At 55.2% G+C, this 14,796-nt stretch overlaps 1 long non-coding RNA gene across 2 annotated transcripts in view; it reads left to right on the top strand.

Annotated features, from left to right (window-relative positions):
• Nucleotides 1-14,796, top strand: part of LOC144310289 (uncharacterized) — a 76,006-nt gene that overhangs the window by 6,664 nt on the left and 54,546 nt on the right. For both annotated transcript variants that reach the window (XR_013375987.1, XR_013375988.1), the window contains exon 2: nt 10,496-11,017. This is a non-coding gene — a long non-coding RNA (uncharacterized LOC144310289). The remainder of the gene's footprint in view (nt 1-10,495; nt 11,018-14,796) is intronic.

Raw genomic sequence — 14,796 nt, 5'->3', positions numbered from 1 at the left:
TTTGTCCCAGCCGGGTTCTAAGTCAGCTGCCACGGACCCTGGAAAGCTTTGTGTGTGGGCGCATGGGAGCCCACATCGCTTTGCTGAGCCCCGTTTCCTGTAGGATTGATTGGAGGGGTGGCTCTGGTGTGGGACTCGGGAAAGGTGACTGCTCCTGGGAGGTCAGAGCTGGGTGGGGTGCTTGCTGGGCAACCTGGCCTGTGCACCTAGAGCAGAGGCACAGGTGCCTGGGAGACATAGACACCCTCCCCTCCTCAGAGAGGGCCCCAGGGATATTTAGTTATTAGAACCCAGAGACACCTAGAGTGGGAGGCATGGAGAGCAAGACCTCAAGACGCACGTTCGGGATCGTGGGACAATCAGTTCACAAACCCGGGAGAGCCCGGAACGGACTGAGAACAAAGCCAAGGCTGAGCTGGAGAAACAAAACTCACAAGGATGGACGGATTCTGCTCCGGGAAGAGGGCATCTAGAACACTAGCAGCCAGCCCTCCGCCTCCAGGGGGTCAGGCAGGGAGCTCCAGACCCGAGTGAGGAATGTGTGTGTACGAAGGAGAGAGGGAGCGAGCAGGGGAAGGGAGGGAGGGAGACAGAGACAGAGACAGAAAGGGAGACGGAGAGGAGGAGGGATGGGGAAGGGAGACAGGGAGGGAGAGAGGTGTCTGGAGGTGCAGCCTCAGCTAGGCACACACAGAGCAGACTTCTCTCTGGGGCTCCGAGCACGCAGGTGGGGGCCACTCTGACGTGGAAGTTTCTCTGCAGACCGTATTCCTGGGAGTATTCATTCCCTTTTAGCCCTGGAATGGGGTTTCCCCAGGAGAGTGAGGAAGGGTATTTGAGGGGCCCTTCTGGTGCCCTAGGGGCTTTGAGTAAAGCCTTAAGAGGAAGTCATGGGCAGAGTAGAACAAAGAGAGCCTCTGCAAATGACTTCATCTCTGGGTGCCTCAGTTTCTTCATTTTGAAAAGAGGATAAGGTTAGTACCCATCTACAGAGCTGGCCTGAGGACCAGATGAGAAATGCTGGAACTGCCCCATATATAGGGTCTGGGAAGGGTGGTGAGGTGAGGGGGATCTCTGAATGCGAACCAAGGTAGAGAGAACTGTTGGGAGTGCAAGTCCTGCCTGATTGAGACTCGATTCCGTGGCTGTGTGACTGGGGCTGGTGGCCTTACTTCTCTGTGCCTTGGTCTCTTCATCTGCAGAAGAAGAGCAATGACAGCACCTCCTTCTGGGTACTGACAGGATTAGCTACATGAGCAATTGTTAACCATGGTTGTTATTATTGGGGGTGCTCCTTCACTTATGGTGTTTGAGGATCTAGGGGGTTGAGATTCCTTGTCGCTTTCTCCTGGAGGTCCCAAAAGTCTATGGAGCTCCAGCCTTGGGACTTGGTTTAACAGAACCAGAGATTTGGTGGAGTGAACACAAATTGGGGAATCAGCCCACGTGAGTGGACAAATCCCTTCTTCTATGGTCTCCATTTTACAATCAGTGAAATGGGCTGCCCTGGGCAGTATGGTTGTGAAAGTGGCTCAGAATCCTGGTCCCAACCTCAGGGAGAGGAGTGTAGGGTTGGAGGAGAACTGCCTGTGGACCGGAGCTTTCTGACACAGAATGATGATGAAGTCTCTCTCAGGTGTGCTCCTCCCCACCCTACACCCCACTGGCCACACCTAGGCCCTGATCACCTTCTTCAGTCTACAAGACCCTCAGAGGCTCCCTACACTCATGGGGTGGCCTCCTGGAGCAGGTTGCCTGGTGGGCCAATGACCTGGGTTAGAGTCCTACCTCCTTGCTGGCCAGCTGTGTGACCTCTGGGAAGCTTCTTAAATTCTCTGGGCCCCCTTTCACATTTGCATGATGGTGAAAATAAAGCTATCTCCCCGAGGGGACACTGAATGGGAATAAGCATTGTGGTTAGAGAAGCACTGAGCGCCTACTTTGTACCAGCCCTGTACTAAAGGGTTGCTGCTGTGGAGCCCATTTCACAGATGGGAAAGCAAGGCACAGCACAGGCAGTGAGAGCTCCATAAATGTGGGATCAATTGAAAGGCATCTTCTTCCCTCCCCTGTGGTCAATATGGGGTCCCAACTCTGGGCTCCACTGGCCAGTCCGGAAAAAGAGGGGAGACTGTCACCACCCCCATTTTCCGCCCTCCAAAACAGTAAAATAATAGCCCTGTTAACACCCCATCCCCCAGACAAGGAGGGGAAAGTCCAAGCCCCTCGCAGAAGCCCCACCAACCCCCATCCCGCTTCCCGGCACTGTGGACGTCTGGTCTGAGCACTCTGCCAGGGTGTCCGTGTTGCTGCGGGTGGGGGCTCATTTAGCTCCTACACTGCTCCCTCCCAGTGTGCTGAGGCACAAAATTGGGGCAGAGGACTTGGAGCAAGGCCGACGCTGGAGCAGCCCTGGCTCAGCTCTTTAGAGGCAAAGGGGTCCCTGCTTCCCAGCAGCGGACCTCCCGGGAATTCCTGGGAGTGGGGTCCTGACCGGCCCAGGCACCAGGTCTCTCTCTGGGGAGATTCCATAGCTCTCCCCCTTCATCCAGCTGCCACTCCCCATGCCTAATGCTGCGGAGCTCCTTCATTTCAAATGTGCTGTGTCCCTTTTTTACTATTATTATTTTTGCCTCTCCGTGCTTAACTTGTTCCCAAGGGGCAGCTTTTACCCTACAGAATTAAAAAATCCAACAGAGGAAAAAAAGTAGCCACTCAAGCTTTCTAGTCCTTTTATTCTGAAACATATCTTCTCAATGCTTGCAGTGCTCCGTGTCTTTGAACGACTCTGTCCCACAGGGATCCTAGCCCTCCGTTGGTCTTTGTCTTGGGGCACTAGGCTTTCACTATGCACCCCCTGTCTCTGCCGGGCACCAATTAATCTTTATCCTGAGCATATTTTTTTCTTATTAGCAATTACCTACAAAAATCCTATCCGTCCATGGGAAGATGTATAAGTAACCTGCTATTTTTAAAAGCATAAACCCGAAAGTATTTTAAACATTTTGTTATACTCCCAAGGTCAAAGTCAACGCTTTTATCTCCCTCCTCCCACCTGCCTTTTCTCTGTGAAAGTTGGAGAATGGCTTAGGTCCACGTGGCGGCTGCAGGCACCGCTGCCCCCTGGGGTCACCCCCCCTGCATTGGGCTAAGACCCGTTTAATTCACCATGAAAAGTAATTCAATTAGGAATCAAATTCGCTCTTTTTTAAAGAGACCAGTAATGAGTGTCCTAACACCGCCTACCCCCCCCCCTCCCGCCGGCTACCACCCCCACGTTTTTCTCTGCGTTTCTGCAAAGCAGCATTTTCGGAAGGACTTGGCTTCAGGGGAGCTGCCCTGCACCACCGCCTACCTGCCCCTAACCCCTCTCTCTCGGCCTCTGTCTCTCTCTGAAGCTGCCCAGACTCACTCTGCTTTGGCGAGCCTGACTTGAGCATTCTTTACGTGGCCTCCCCGAGGAGAGTTGCCGAGCGCTGGCGTTCGGCCGAGGCGGTGCGCCCGGGTTTCTCTCGCGCGCGGACCCCGGCGGCCGCGGGGCTCCCAGTGCTCCCGGGCTCGGCTCGGGACTGGCGGGGCTGAGCTGCGGCTCCGCGTCCACCGAGGCCGCGGCCACGGCCGCGCGAGGGTCCTGGGCAGCCCCGGCTGGTTACTGCTGCTCTCCTTCTGCGACCAAGCAATTATTTTAACCTTGGTTTGGGCTAATGATGGGTTCTGCTTGCGTGAACGCGGTGTTTATTTTACCTCCATCGTCCCGGGGGAGGGGGTGTGCGCCCGGATGCCGGCGACGGATGCTGCAGTTGCAGACTGAAAACTCTCCGGCCCCCGGGGAGGGTCGGGCTTGGGGACATGGGGGCAGTGAGCACCCCTTTCTCACCCGCAGGGCCCCATGCAGCCTTCTTCCACCCGCGCCTCTGAAGGGAGAGGCTGGGGGTCTCAGGGCACTCCTGGAGAGGCGCCTTCTGGAAACCAATTACGCGCGGGTTTCCAGGCCCAGCGCCCCGCTTTGGCCGTGGCGGGACTGCCCAGTCCCGGATCCTGCGGCGGCCCCGGGCACACACGAAGGAGAGGGGCAGAGGGGAAGGGTCTCAGCGCTGGACTCTGGATGCATCGTAGGTCACCGCTAGAGGGGGACGCCTGGACTGGAACTAAGGTCCGTGCATTGGGGCGTCTGGAGTGGGGCTCTCTCTCTTTTCCCCCCAACCCCCGCAAAACTGGGAAATCCACTTAAACTGCAAGAATGCTTGGGACATGTCTATAGGGTGATGGAAAAATAGCAGGATACCAAAAATTGTGCAGTAACGAAAGGAGAAAAAGCACATCAAAGGTCTACTACGTGGACCATTCTGGCTACCTTGTGCGGAGCGGAAATTACCCGAGAAACTGGCTCTGTGCTCCACCTGCCTCTGCCCGTATAGACAGCCTAGAGGGGATCCCTGAGTGAGTCAGGCTGACTGCCATCTCCAAAACCCTCCCAATTTTTTTTAATTGCAGTGGGAGTGGGGTCGAGGTGGGGGGATGGAGGGCGAAGGGCAGACCCGGGACTTCGGCTGACTCTGATAAACTCTGATTTGGGAGGAGATTACTGCAGGGGCCCACGGAACACGTGCACACGCAAACGTCCGTGCTGGGGGGGGGGGTTACGAACCTCGGATCGGGGCTGTGTGAACAGGGACACAGGACGTGGGCGCAACATCGAGAACTGCCAGGCGGGCGCCAGCACCACTGGTGTGGATGGCAGAGACCCCACCCTTACTACTGTTCTTCCTCCACCAGAAGCCCACCGCAGTCAAGAGTGGGGCTCCTCCAACCCCAGGACAGAGATCCCCGGTGGTGTGTCCCCGGGGGGCCGGCTACTTGCTCCACCTCACAGGACGGTTCGTCCCCCGGGATCCTTCCTTCACCTCGCAGGACGGCCCCATCCCCTGCGCCTCTGGCTCACTCCTGCACCTCGCCTAGCGTCTAGCTGAGCTGAGACCACGATGCTTCCAACTGGGTTAGCTTGCTGCCTGGGCCGCCGGAGAGCAGCTCCTGCTGGAGGCCGGGGGTGGGCAGGTAAAGAGGAACCAATTTGCCCCGAGGCTTCATCAACAAGAGGCTTAACTAGGAATTCAGGTTGACAGCTCAGCACCTCCGTGGGGCACCGGGGGCGGCGGCCAGCCCGGTGACGCTGGGAGCTGTGGGAGGCAGCTCGAGAGCCTGGCGGCCTGAGGCTTCAAAGCCGTACCCAGGCGGCCTGGGCCAGCCCGCACAGCCTGGACTGCGTGGCCCCGGGCGCCTGGGGCGCACCGCTAGGGTGGGGGGCCCTGCGGGTGGGCGAGCGCGGGCCGGTGGGCGCTGGGCCGCCTCTCCTGGCGAAGTAGGTGGCCGTGTATATTTTTGTTCAAGTGGTGTTTATGTTAATGAAAAAAGGATGGAATTACAAACAGCCCGCCGATCGCGCTGCGGCCGCGGGGCACTTGCGGTGCTGGTGTCCCAGGCCCAATCAAAGGGCGCGCGCCGGGGTTGGGGGGGGCCTTCCGCCGTGCCGCGAGCCCCCCCAGGGGTGAAATTGTCGTGCCTCCTCCCCCAGCCGCCGGTAATCTGGAACTCTCCTTTTGGAATCACTCCCCCAACCCCGCGGTAGCACGATCAGGTTTTTGGGTGAAGGAAAACCCTAATTTAAGTCTTTCAGTGCCTTTTTTAAAGGGCACCCAGATAACTCTTGTGGAACACTGGGGTGGGGACAAATTCAGTCTCCCTTCTCTCTTCAGCTCTTGGCTTTCCCTTACCTCTTCTTTATTTTAAAAATAATATAACCAGCCCACAACTTCTTCTATTTGCTTCCTGGCCCAGGATGTCCTTCTGGGGAAAAGGAATTGCTCTGCTTCTGATCTCCAGGTTCCCCAACCTCGGGGAACTTTTTCCACCAGCACTCACAGCCTGCTGTTCCTCTGCAGAGCGGGAAATCCTCAGTGCCTCCCTTTCTTAACTCAGTGAGAACTGAGAAGAAAGAGCAGGACCCAGCAGGACACAGCACGGCCCAAGTCGGGGGCTTCTGACCTCTCAGGGAGGCTTGGAGGCTGGCTGTGGCTACAGCCAGACGGATGGTTGTCTCCGGCCCAGGGCGGCAGCGAGGCGGGCTCCATGCCCCACGCTTCCCCGTGGAAATGCACCCCCATCCTCCAAACACTACCCTGTGTCTCCACAGGCAAAGTGAAACAGTGGGAAAATGTCAGGCCTCGTCTAGTCCTTTCCTAGAGGACACTGGACAGGGGCGATTTTGTTTTTTCCCACACATTTCCTGGGCTTTTCACCACACCGTGCTTTGAGGACGCTGCTCCCCGTTCTTTCCATCCCCGCAGCTCCCGATCTGATCCGTTGGGGCTCCGATCTGATCTGTTGGGGCTCCGGTGGGCAGGGCACTGGCTGCTGCAGGTATTAGGTGTCACTCCAGGGAGCACCCTAGCCTGGCGCTTCCATCCTGGCTATCGGATCTACCAGCACCACGTTCCCGTTCCCCAGGTCAAATCTATCTTTCCCCATCTCTATAGGGCAGACACATTCCTCAGAAAAGCTTTGAAGGCTCAGCTCTGCAAGTGAGCTCTCCCTCCGCAGGGCAAGTTGCTCTTAGGATGGTTCCTTCTACTTCCTAGTTTTAGGTAGAGAGTACCCATGTCGGGGTGACCGGCTCCAGGGAGGATGTCTGTTTAAGGACATCGTGGCCATCTCTCTCCTCTGCCTCCTCAGGGCCCCATGCCGACCCCTGGAAACCAGGGCTGGGAGGTTGGATCTGTGTGTGCTTCCAGGGACCGGGGTCATGGAGTTGCTCAAGCCCTGGGTTTGATTAGATCAAAGGATCTTGAGGTGGGAGGTGCAAAAGTGTGGGTGTATTTGGGGGGAGCACCTCATAGCTCTCACTGGTTGCTCAAAATCCCTGACATACTCCCTCCCAGGTAAGAGCCACCAGCTCGAACAAACTGAACCTCATTTATGGTTATTGGTACCCTTGTTCTTTCAAAGAATCGCCATTTATCAAACCCCATGCACTTGGCTGACATCCTCTTGATGGGTTTCGTGGCCTTGACATTGTGCAGCGGAGGGAAAAATCCAAGAGACCAGGGTGAGGGATGGTCTTCTACATGCCTCAGTCTACCCCGGTCCTCCAGGCTGGGGGTGGGTGTCACGGCTCCAGCCGGGCCACATTTTTCTCGCAGAAGTGCTGGGGTCGCAGGCTCAGAGGCAGGAGACCTGGCGCAGTTGTTGTGCGGAGCCCCTCCTACTTGTGGCCCGGCTCAGCAGCTGCGTGACAGCACCAGCGCCAGCGAGCTCCCTTGTCCTGGTAGCTTTCTGCAGGTGCCGAGGTGTCCTCGTTCCCAGCTCCCCTCGCCCATCACCAGCCCTGACGCAAGCGGGAGGTTTATGTTGGGGACACTTCAAACCGGTGTTTAGTCTGTCGAGCTTGGTGGCAAGGCGCGCATCTCAAGCCCCGCGCCCAGCCAGCTGGCCTTGCATCCTGCCCAAGGGGGTGGAGGTGGCTTTTTTCTGGGGGGCTTTGGAAAGCAGAGGATCAGGTGAAAAGAGGGGGCCCGTCTCCTGCAGGCTGCTCTCAGAGGTTAACGGTCGTCCTGGTTGGCTCAAGCAGCGGGCTCCAGGGGCAGCCGGGCCTAGGAGGCATCCCCACGGGGCTCCTGAGCCTTCCCCCCACTCAGCAGCTCCAGGTGCCTCGGGCGCCTCAGGAGCCGCTTTCCCCGCCTGCTTCACTTTCTCTGGGGCTTTTCTCCGGGGCAGCCGGTGCCAGATGCGGAGCCCTGAACTCGCCTGCGAGCTGGCGGGCCCAGCCATTTATTCCATCCTGCAATTAAACCCGAGGTCAAATATCTCCTTAACGACGCTATCAGGCCAGCGGCTCATTATGGCGTATATTTAGCCATAAACTATGGGTTGTAGCAAGGAGGAGATGAAAATTATTGTGCTCTGGGAATGAATCCTTTTAGCAGAAACCAGAGCTGTTATTTAGCAGGGAGAACTAAGTACAGCCTCAGGCTTCCAGGCGACCCCAGGCGGGACGAGCCGCGCTTCCAGGCCCTTTCCGCTTCAGCTTCTCCTGTGCCCCCACCCGGGCCTGGCAGGAGCGGCCTCCCTGCTGCTTCCCAAGGCCCAGAAGGCGCCGCTGGGGAGGAATCTGCTTCTCCGTGACGGGGCGCTTGACATCCACTGCGTCTGCTCTCAGCTCCCACGTTTGGAGACCCCCCTCAAACCCAGGGGCCTGGTTGCCCCCCTCCGAAAGCCCATGGCAGCACTGTAGGGAGGTGGCACGGCAGTTGTGCTGGGGAATGGTCTGGAGCGTGGTGGGTCCAGCATATTCGGCTTCCAGTGTGGTTCTACCTCTCCTGGGCTGCCTTGGGGGGGTGGTTACCCAACCTCTCCACACCTCAGTAGCCTCATCTATAAAATGGGAGAGAAGTCCGACCCCCTTCCAGGAGACTCAGGAGAATTAAATCAAATATGAATGTGAAGGCTGTAGCCCCACTCCTGACGAGGGGAGGAATTCAGTAAACTGTGGCCAAAGGAAACCTCACGAGGATGCTATTGATAAAACATGACTCTCTGAGCTGCTGATCTGAATGATGAAGGAAAGCCCTCTGAAGCGGAGGTTGGAGACAGACCCAGTGGGTGGGGCTCAGACCATCACCAGCTGTTCCCTTGGCTTGGGTAACATTTCCCTTGCTCAGGCCCCAGGGTCCTCATCTTTGGACACTGCCTGCCTCAGAGTGGCTCCTCACGTCCAGAAGGAGCTGAGAGGCAGCGGCAGGGTCCCCAATGCAGAGCTGTGCTAAGAGGAGGCACTCACGCCTGTCTCACTGCCTGTCTCTCCTCCTCAACATCCCAGATGTCGCCAGGAGCTTCCAGACATGCTGAGGATGCTCCCCTTGGCCCTGGCAGTGCTCACGGGGTGGAGATTGTCTGGGCCAGAACCACCCCAAATTTAGCCTTTCAGAAAGTGACCGCATGACCCAGAAGCTACAAATATTTGGACAAACCAGAAGAGGGAGGCCCCAGTCTAAACGTTTGCCCAAGGCCCCCGAGGGAGGGAATAAACTAATCCCAGGGCTAATAGGCCCCATCGGGGCAGGACAGGTGTGTCGTAGAGGAAAGAGGCTGTGGCCACCACCCCCACTGACCAAGGCTCGACTTCCTTGGCTTCTGGGCTGGGCAGGACACCATTCTCCATTCTTCTCTGTAGACTTCCCCTCTTGACAACACACACACACACACACACACACACACACACACGTCCCAACCAGATCCCTGTCACTGCCTCCTATTTTAGTATATGTGCTGCTGAAGTGAGCACCTGTCACTGCCTCCTTAGGGCAGCCTCCCCACTCCCCTGAGGTGCTATCCTCTCAGCTCACCCACGTCTCCTTGTCTCCTTCAGCACTATCCAGAGATGGCAGAGAGTCCTGGGGTCCCTCTGAACTTAGGTCCTGGCAAGAGGAGGGTACCCACAGCCTTTCTTTGTGCATCAGGGCCAACTCTAGAGGTGTTTGCAGTTGTGAGGGGAGCTCTGGATGGCTAGGTGATGCTGTGCTGGTACTGACAGGCCATATCCTGCCCCCAAGCCACAGTTTCTTCTTGGGGGGGATGGGCATTCTGTGTTAACATGCCAAAGGCCAGACCTTCTACCTCTGATATTCGAGGGTGTGACCCTGCTTGGTTTGACTGACTTGTCTCTCTTCAGGGGCATCACTAACCTCATCACCTTCATGAAGCCTGTGCCAGGTGCTTCACAGGCATTTAATCCCGAGGTGGCTCTGGGATCCAGGCTTCTCTGATGGCTCAGGGCTGGGGTGGGGGCACAGGGAGACATTCAACAGATTTAATCATAGGGAGTCCCTATCGAGTGGTATTGTAAGATGTGACTTTTGTTGGTTGACTAATATAAATACACATGTGGCTTATTGTTATGCAACAACATGCATCGAGGGTATGAGGTTCTTTGGGTTGCACACTGTATGTATAACTGAGGAGCTCCATTGGGTGGAAGGGGCACCAGCAGCCAGGGTGTCAGTGCTGGATGAGTCTGCTCATCAGCCTCAGGTGGATCTGAAGCACTGGCTTGGACAAACCGTGGACTGGCTCAGAAGCAGGGACTCACTCCCCCACCCAGGGCTGGCTTCCTTGCTACTGTTCAGGTTGTTCTGTTGCTGGGAGGGTCTCCCATCTGAGATGACAAATGCATTTTAGCCTGACACACTCTTGGAAGCACACTGACTGTTACTCACAGCGAGAGAATCTGCTGCCCAAAACATTTATTTCATTAGAAGCGTGTTTACTGTCCGGCGAGCCGGCTGCTCCAGTGAGGAGCCCCAAAAACAAAGCTCCAACTGTGTCCTCCGGGGCCTCGAGATCATGGTTCTTGCACAGACTAAGTTCTCTCTGTTAAAAAATGTTTTCTTTCCTATGCTTTCTTCTCCTTTGAAAATGAGATTGAATGCCTTTCTTGTGTCAGGCTTGCTCAAGCGGTGGAGGAAATGGCTGAAGATCCAGAAGGATCAGTCAACTAACACAACTTTTCCCCGTTGGGATCTCATTTTGGTCTCTGATGTCAGCCTCACATGCATGTCTACGGCTCACCTGGAGGGAGCCGGGCGCCAAGAGAGAGCCCTGCTCTTGGTTTGGGAGGCAGGACAGCAGTGTGGTCGGCCCATCCTCTGTGCCAGGCTCCGTGCCGAGTGTTCTGTTACCTGGTGAATCCTCCAAGCAGCGCATGAGAGACTTTGAGATCATGATTCCCATTCTGCTGATGAGGTCATGGAGGCCCAGGGAAGTTTGACTAGTCCACAGTCACATGTTTCCGACTGGTGGAGCCAGGGGCTGACATGGGATCCAGCTGCAAAGTCTCAGGCCTTAGAGACCTGCCGGAGCCTTCATCGCTGCCACGGACCTTGAACACAGACACACGGCAAGGAATCCTGCCCATGCATCCTGGAGGAGCTGTAGGGGATGGTGCAGAGTTTGAGGCGCAGCATGGGTAGGTGCAAACATAAATTGCCTAACTTCCATATCGAGCTCATAGTTTTCTGAAAACAGTTGACTTCAGACCACCCTGGAATCACTCCTGATGTTCTAAAAATTGCTTTCTTAAAAAAAAAAAATGTGTGTGTGTCGGGGGGTGGGGAATGTTCTGGTTTGTGTGCCAGTGTCTGTGAGACATCTGGAGCATCTGTTCTCGATAAGGCGACTCTTCCAAACAAGGTTTGTGAAGAGGTGACCCAGATTCGACTTTGGGATGCAGAATGCTTAATTTGACCAACAGCCGCACCGCCAGCACACCCAGCTCCATCCTTGCCTTTGAAAGATACACAGTGAGATATGTGAGCCCTGGGCTTTACCTCCCAGTAAGCCAGGGGCCTGGGGCCTGGAGGAAGGGGCCGAGAGGGAATGAGATCGGGCATAAGCTGAGAACCAGTGGGAGCCGGGCACAGGGCGGTGGCAGGTGGGGGGCATTGTGATTTGTCTTTACTCTTGTGTGCTCTGCTTTTCTCCAGAGTAAAAGTATTTCAAAAAATTAAAATAAAGGCAGCTCGGGTGGCTCAGCAGTTTAGCACCACCTTCATCCCAGGGCATGATCCTGGAGATCCGGGATCAAGTCCCACATCAGGCTTCTTGCATGGAACCTGCTTCTCCCGCTGCCTGTGGTCTCTGCCTCTCTCTCTCTCTTTCTCTCTCTCTCTCTCTCTCTCTGTGTCTCTCATAAATAAATAAATAAAATCTCTTTTAAAAAATTAAAATAGCATTTCCAGAGCTCATAGGGACCAACATGGCAGGGTAGGGCCTGGGGGAGAGTTCACTGGTCCTAAAGATGCATTAAACACGTGCACACGCATACACACATACGCACGCACTCACGCAGAACACACGCAGAAAAGAATTCTTGGCATTTCAAGCTGAAAAGAAGCCTGATGTGGTTTTGCTCGCTCTGACTTCTTATAGTGACAAACACGAAGACCAGGAGGGGTAAGTGGCTTACCCAGTGTGGCACCGCAATGTTGGTGGTAGCGTCAGGACTAGATCGCACGAAGACATAGACGTTTGTTTCATTTTGTTTTTAACTGGGTCATGTAGCAGAAGAAAAGCATTCAGTATTCACAGTTTTATGAAATCACAGAAGTGAGCTGTCAGTCACGTCTTAACACTAAACACGTGGACAAAAAGGTGAGCGAGGCAATGAGCCACCTGGACGTTCCAAAAACCTAGAAGCTTTGTGCTCTTGTAGCTGCAGCTTCTAGTTGGTGGGCTGGAGCCCTGTCTTCTCAGGACATTTTGGGACTTGTGGAAATATCTGTAAATATCTGGATGCTGAACACTCACATCCTCTTTTCAGACATCCCAGCCATGGCAGGTGACATGACAATGCTCTCCAAGTATGTTCCATACAATAGGACTTAACACAGGGTAGATTCGGGGCATCCCAAATTGTCAGACCAAATCTGTGCTCTAGCTGGGCCTCCAGAACGGACTGTCGCGTAATGCCGACTTGGCCTGCCGAGATAGCTACGTGTTTACCTCGGGCAGGAGGCAGGAGGTAGCACCGGACCTGCCCCAGTCGGGACCACAGCTACGCCTGCCAGCCAGGATTGGGAAGTCACCACCCACTGCCTCTGGACTCGCCATGGCGCGTGACTGGACTCTGGCCCACTGCCGCATGCTGCCCGGGTCTCGGTGCCCGCACACCTGTGCAGCTGGCCAGATGCTGGGACCTGCTCCAGGCTGCCTCCCTCTGCCTCCAGGTCATGGCCAGCTGCGCCTCACTGGCTGGATCTCATTCCCCACTGCACGATGGCTGCTGGGAGTCTGGGAAATGTAGTTGTTCTACTTTCCTGACCTGGAGACACATGAGAAGAGGGGAGGGGATGCTGGGAGCCCATCAGAGGCAACACGGCTCAACACAGCAGAGGCCCTGTTCATGGTGCTGGCGAGCCCATGTCTGGCTGCCTGTGATTCACTGTCTCGCTGCAGCTCATCTGTCCCGGTCCCCAGGACCTAGACAGCACCAAGGACATGCTTGGAAGGACACATTCACTCTGCATTCACTCACTACCTCCCCGCTTCTTCATTCAACAAATATTTACTAAGCACCAGGTGTCGCCCTCGTGGTCATAAAGAGCGGGCATCCTGGTGGGGAGATGCAAAGGTGAGCATCTGGGAAGGGCAAATCATCAAGAAAGTTCATCTAATAGAGTGAAGTGCCCTGAAGAGAGTAAAACCAGCAATGAGTGGGAACCAGTGGTGGAAGGAGGCCACAGTATGTGTGACGAGGCCTTCAGAGGACCCCGGCTCAGCCCCCATGTGTGGGGCCACACGAGAGACCCCGCTCCAGAGCTGTCCAATCCAGCCCCTCTTCAATTCCTGACCCACAGAAACCGCGAGAAATAATAAAGTCACTGCACATAGGCATGATTTATTATGTAGCAATAGATAATCAGGAAAAGTCTGATTTACATTTTAAATGTACACTCTTAATTGAAATAGAACATATAAGCAGAAAATGCCACAAGTTAGCTCAGTGAGTTTTTTTTTAAGATTTTATTTATTTATTCATGAGACACACACACACACACACACACACACACACACATGCACACAGAGAAGCAGAGACATAGGTAGAGGGAGAAGCAGGCTCTATGCAGGGAGCCCGACGTGGGACTCGATCCCGGGTCTCCAGGATCACGCCCTGGGCTGAAGATGGTGCTAAACCACTGAGCCACCAGGGCTGCATCCCCCCTCTTTTTTTTTTTTTTTTTTTTTTTAAAGATTTTGTTCATGAGAGACACACAGAGAGAGGCAAAGACATAGGCAGAGGGAGAAGCAGGCTTCCCATGGGGAGCCTAATGTGGGACTCGATCCCAGGGCCCCTGGATTACAACTGAGCCAACGCAGACAATCAACCGCTGAGCCACCCAGGCGTCCCAGCTCAGTGAGTTTTTTCAAAGGCAGTGCCCTCTATAAGCAGCGCATAGATGAAGGTCTGTCATCCCTGTCCCCCAGAATTAGTGTGTGAAATCCTAACCCCCTGTGTGATGGTATCGAGGGTGATGAGGACGTGAGTGTGGAGCCTCGCCATGAGAAGAGTGCCCTTGTGAGAGGCCCTGGAGAGCCACACCCAAGGACTTGGCCAGAAGGCACCGTCATTGACTGAAGACTCGGGTCCTCACCAGACACTGAGTCTCCAGGACCTAGGTCTTAGACTTCTGGCCTCCAGAGCTGTGAGAAATCTGTGTCTGTTGTGTAAGGTGCCCAGGCTATGGTGTTTTTGTCATAGCCACCCAAACCAACGACGCATAGAACGTGACCATCCTCCTCACGCCATGCAGCCGATCGTCCTGCCCTGTTGTGAACATTGTGTAAATGGAATCATACAGTGTGGCCTGGTGACTCCTGCTCTGTGTCACACCTAAGTGACCCCCATAGGCCGCTGCAGGGAGCCACAGGGCATCCCATCCCTCACACCAGCCCAAGCCTTCCACTCCTCCCACTACTGAGGGATGTGACCTTGGGGTTCTGATTTGAGACAATTGTCATTGGTGCTGTTGTGAATGCTCTAGTACATGTCTTTGGGCGAACCTATATGTGCATTTCTGTTGGATATTGTCACACTGCCTCTTAACACCAAAGACAGCACCCTAAAATCTAGGTGGCTTAAAACAGCAACCATTTCTTCTTTCTCAGGATTCTGTGGACGCCTGGCTCAGGTGGGCAGTTCTGCTCCACTGGATGCTCACCTGCACCAGCAGGCTGGGTATGCGAGCT

The sequence above is a fragment of the Canis aureus genome, chromosome 3 (genome assembly GCF_053574225.1).
Source record: "Canis aureus isolate CA01 chromosome 3, VMU_Caureus_v.1.0, whole genome shotgun sequence".
NCBI classification, from domain to species: domain Eukaryota; kingdom Metazoa; phylum Chordata; class Mammalia; order Carnivora; family Canidae; genus Canis; species Canis aureus.
This window is presented reverse-complemented; position numbering and strand designations above follow the sequence as displayed.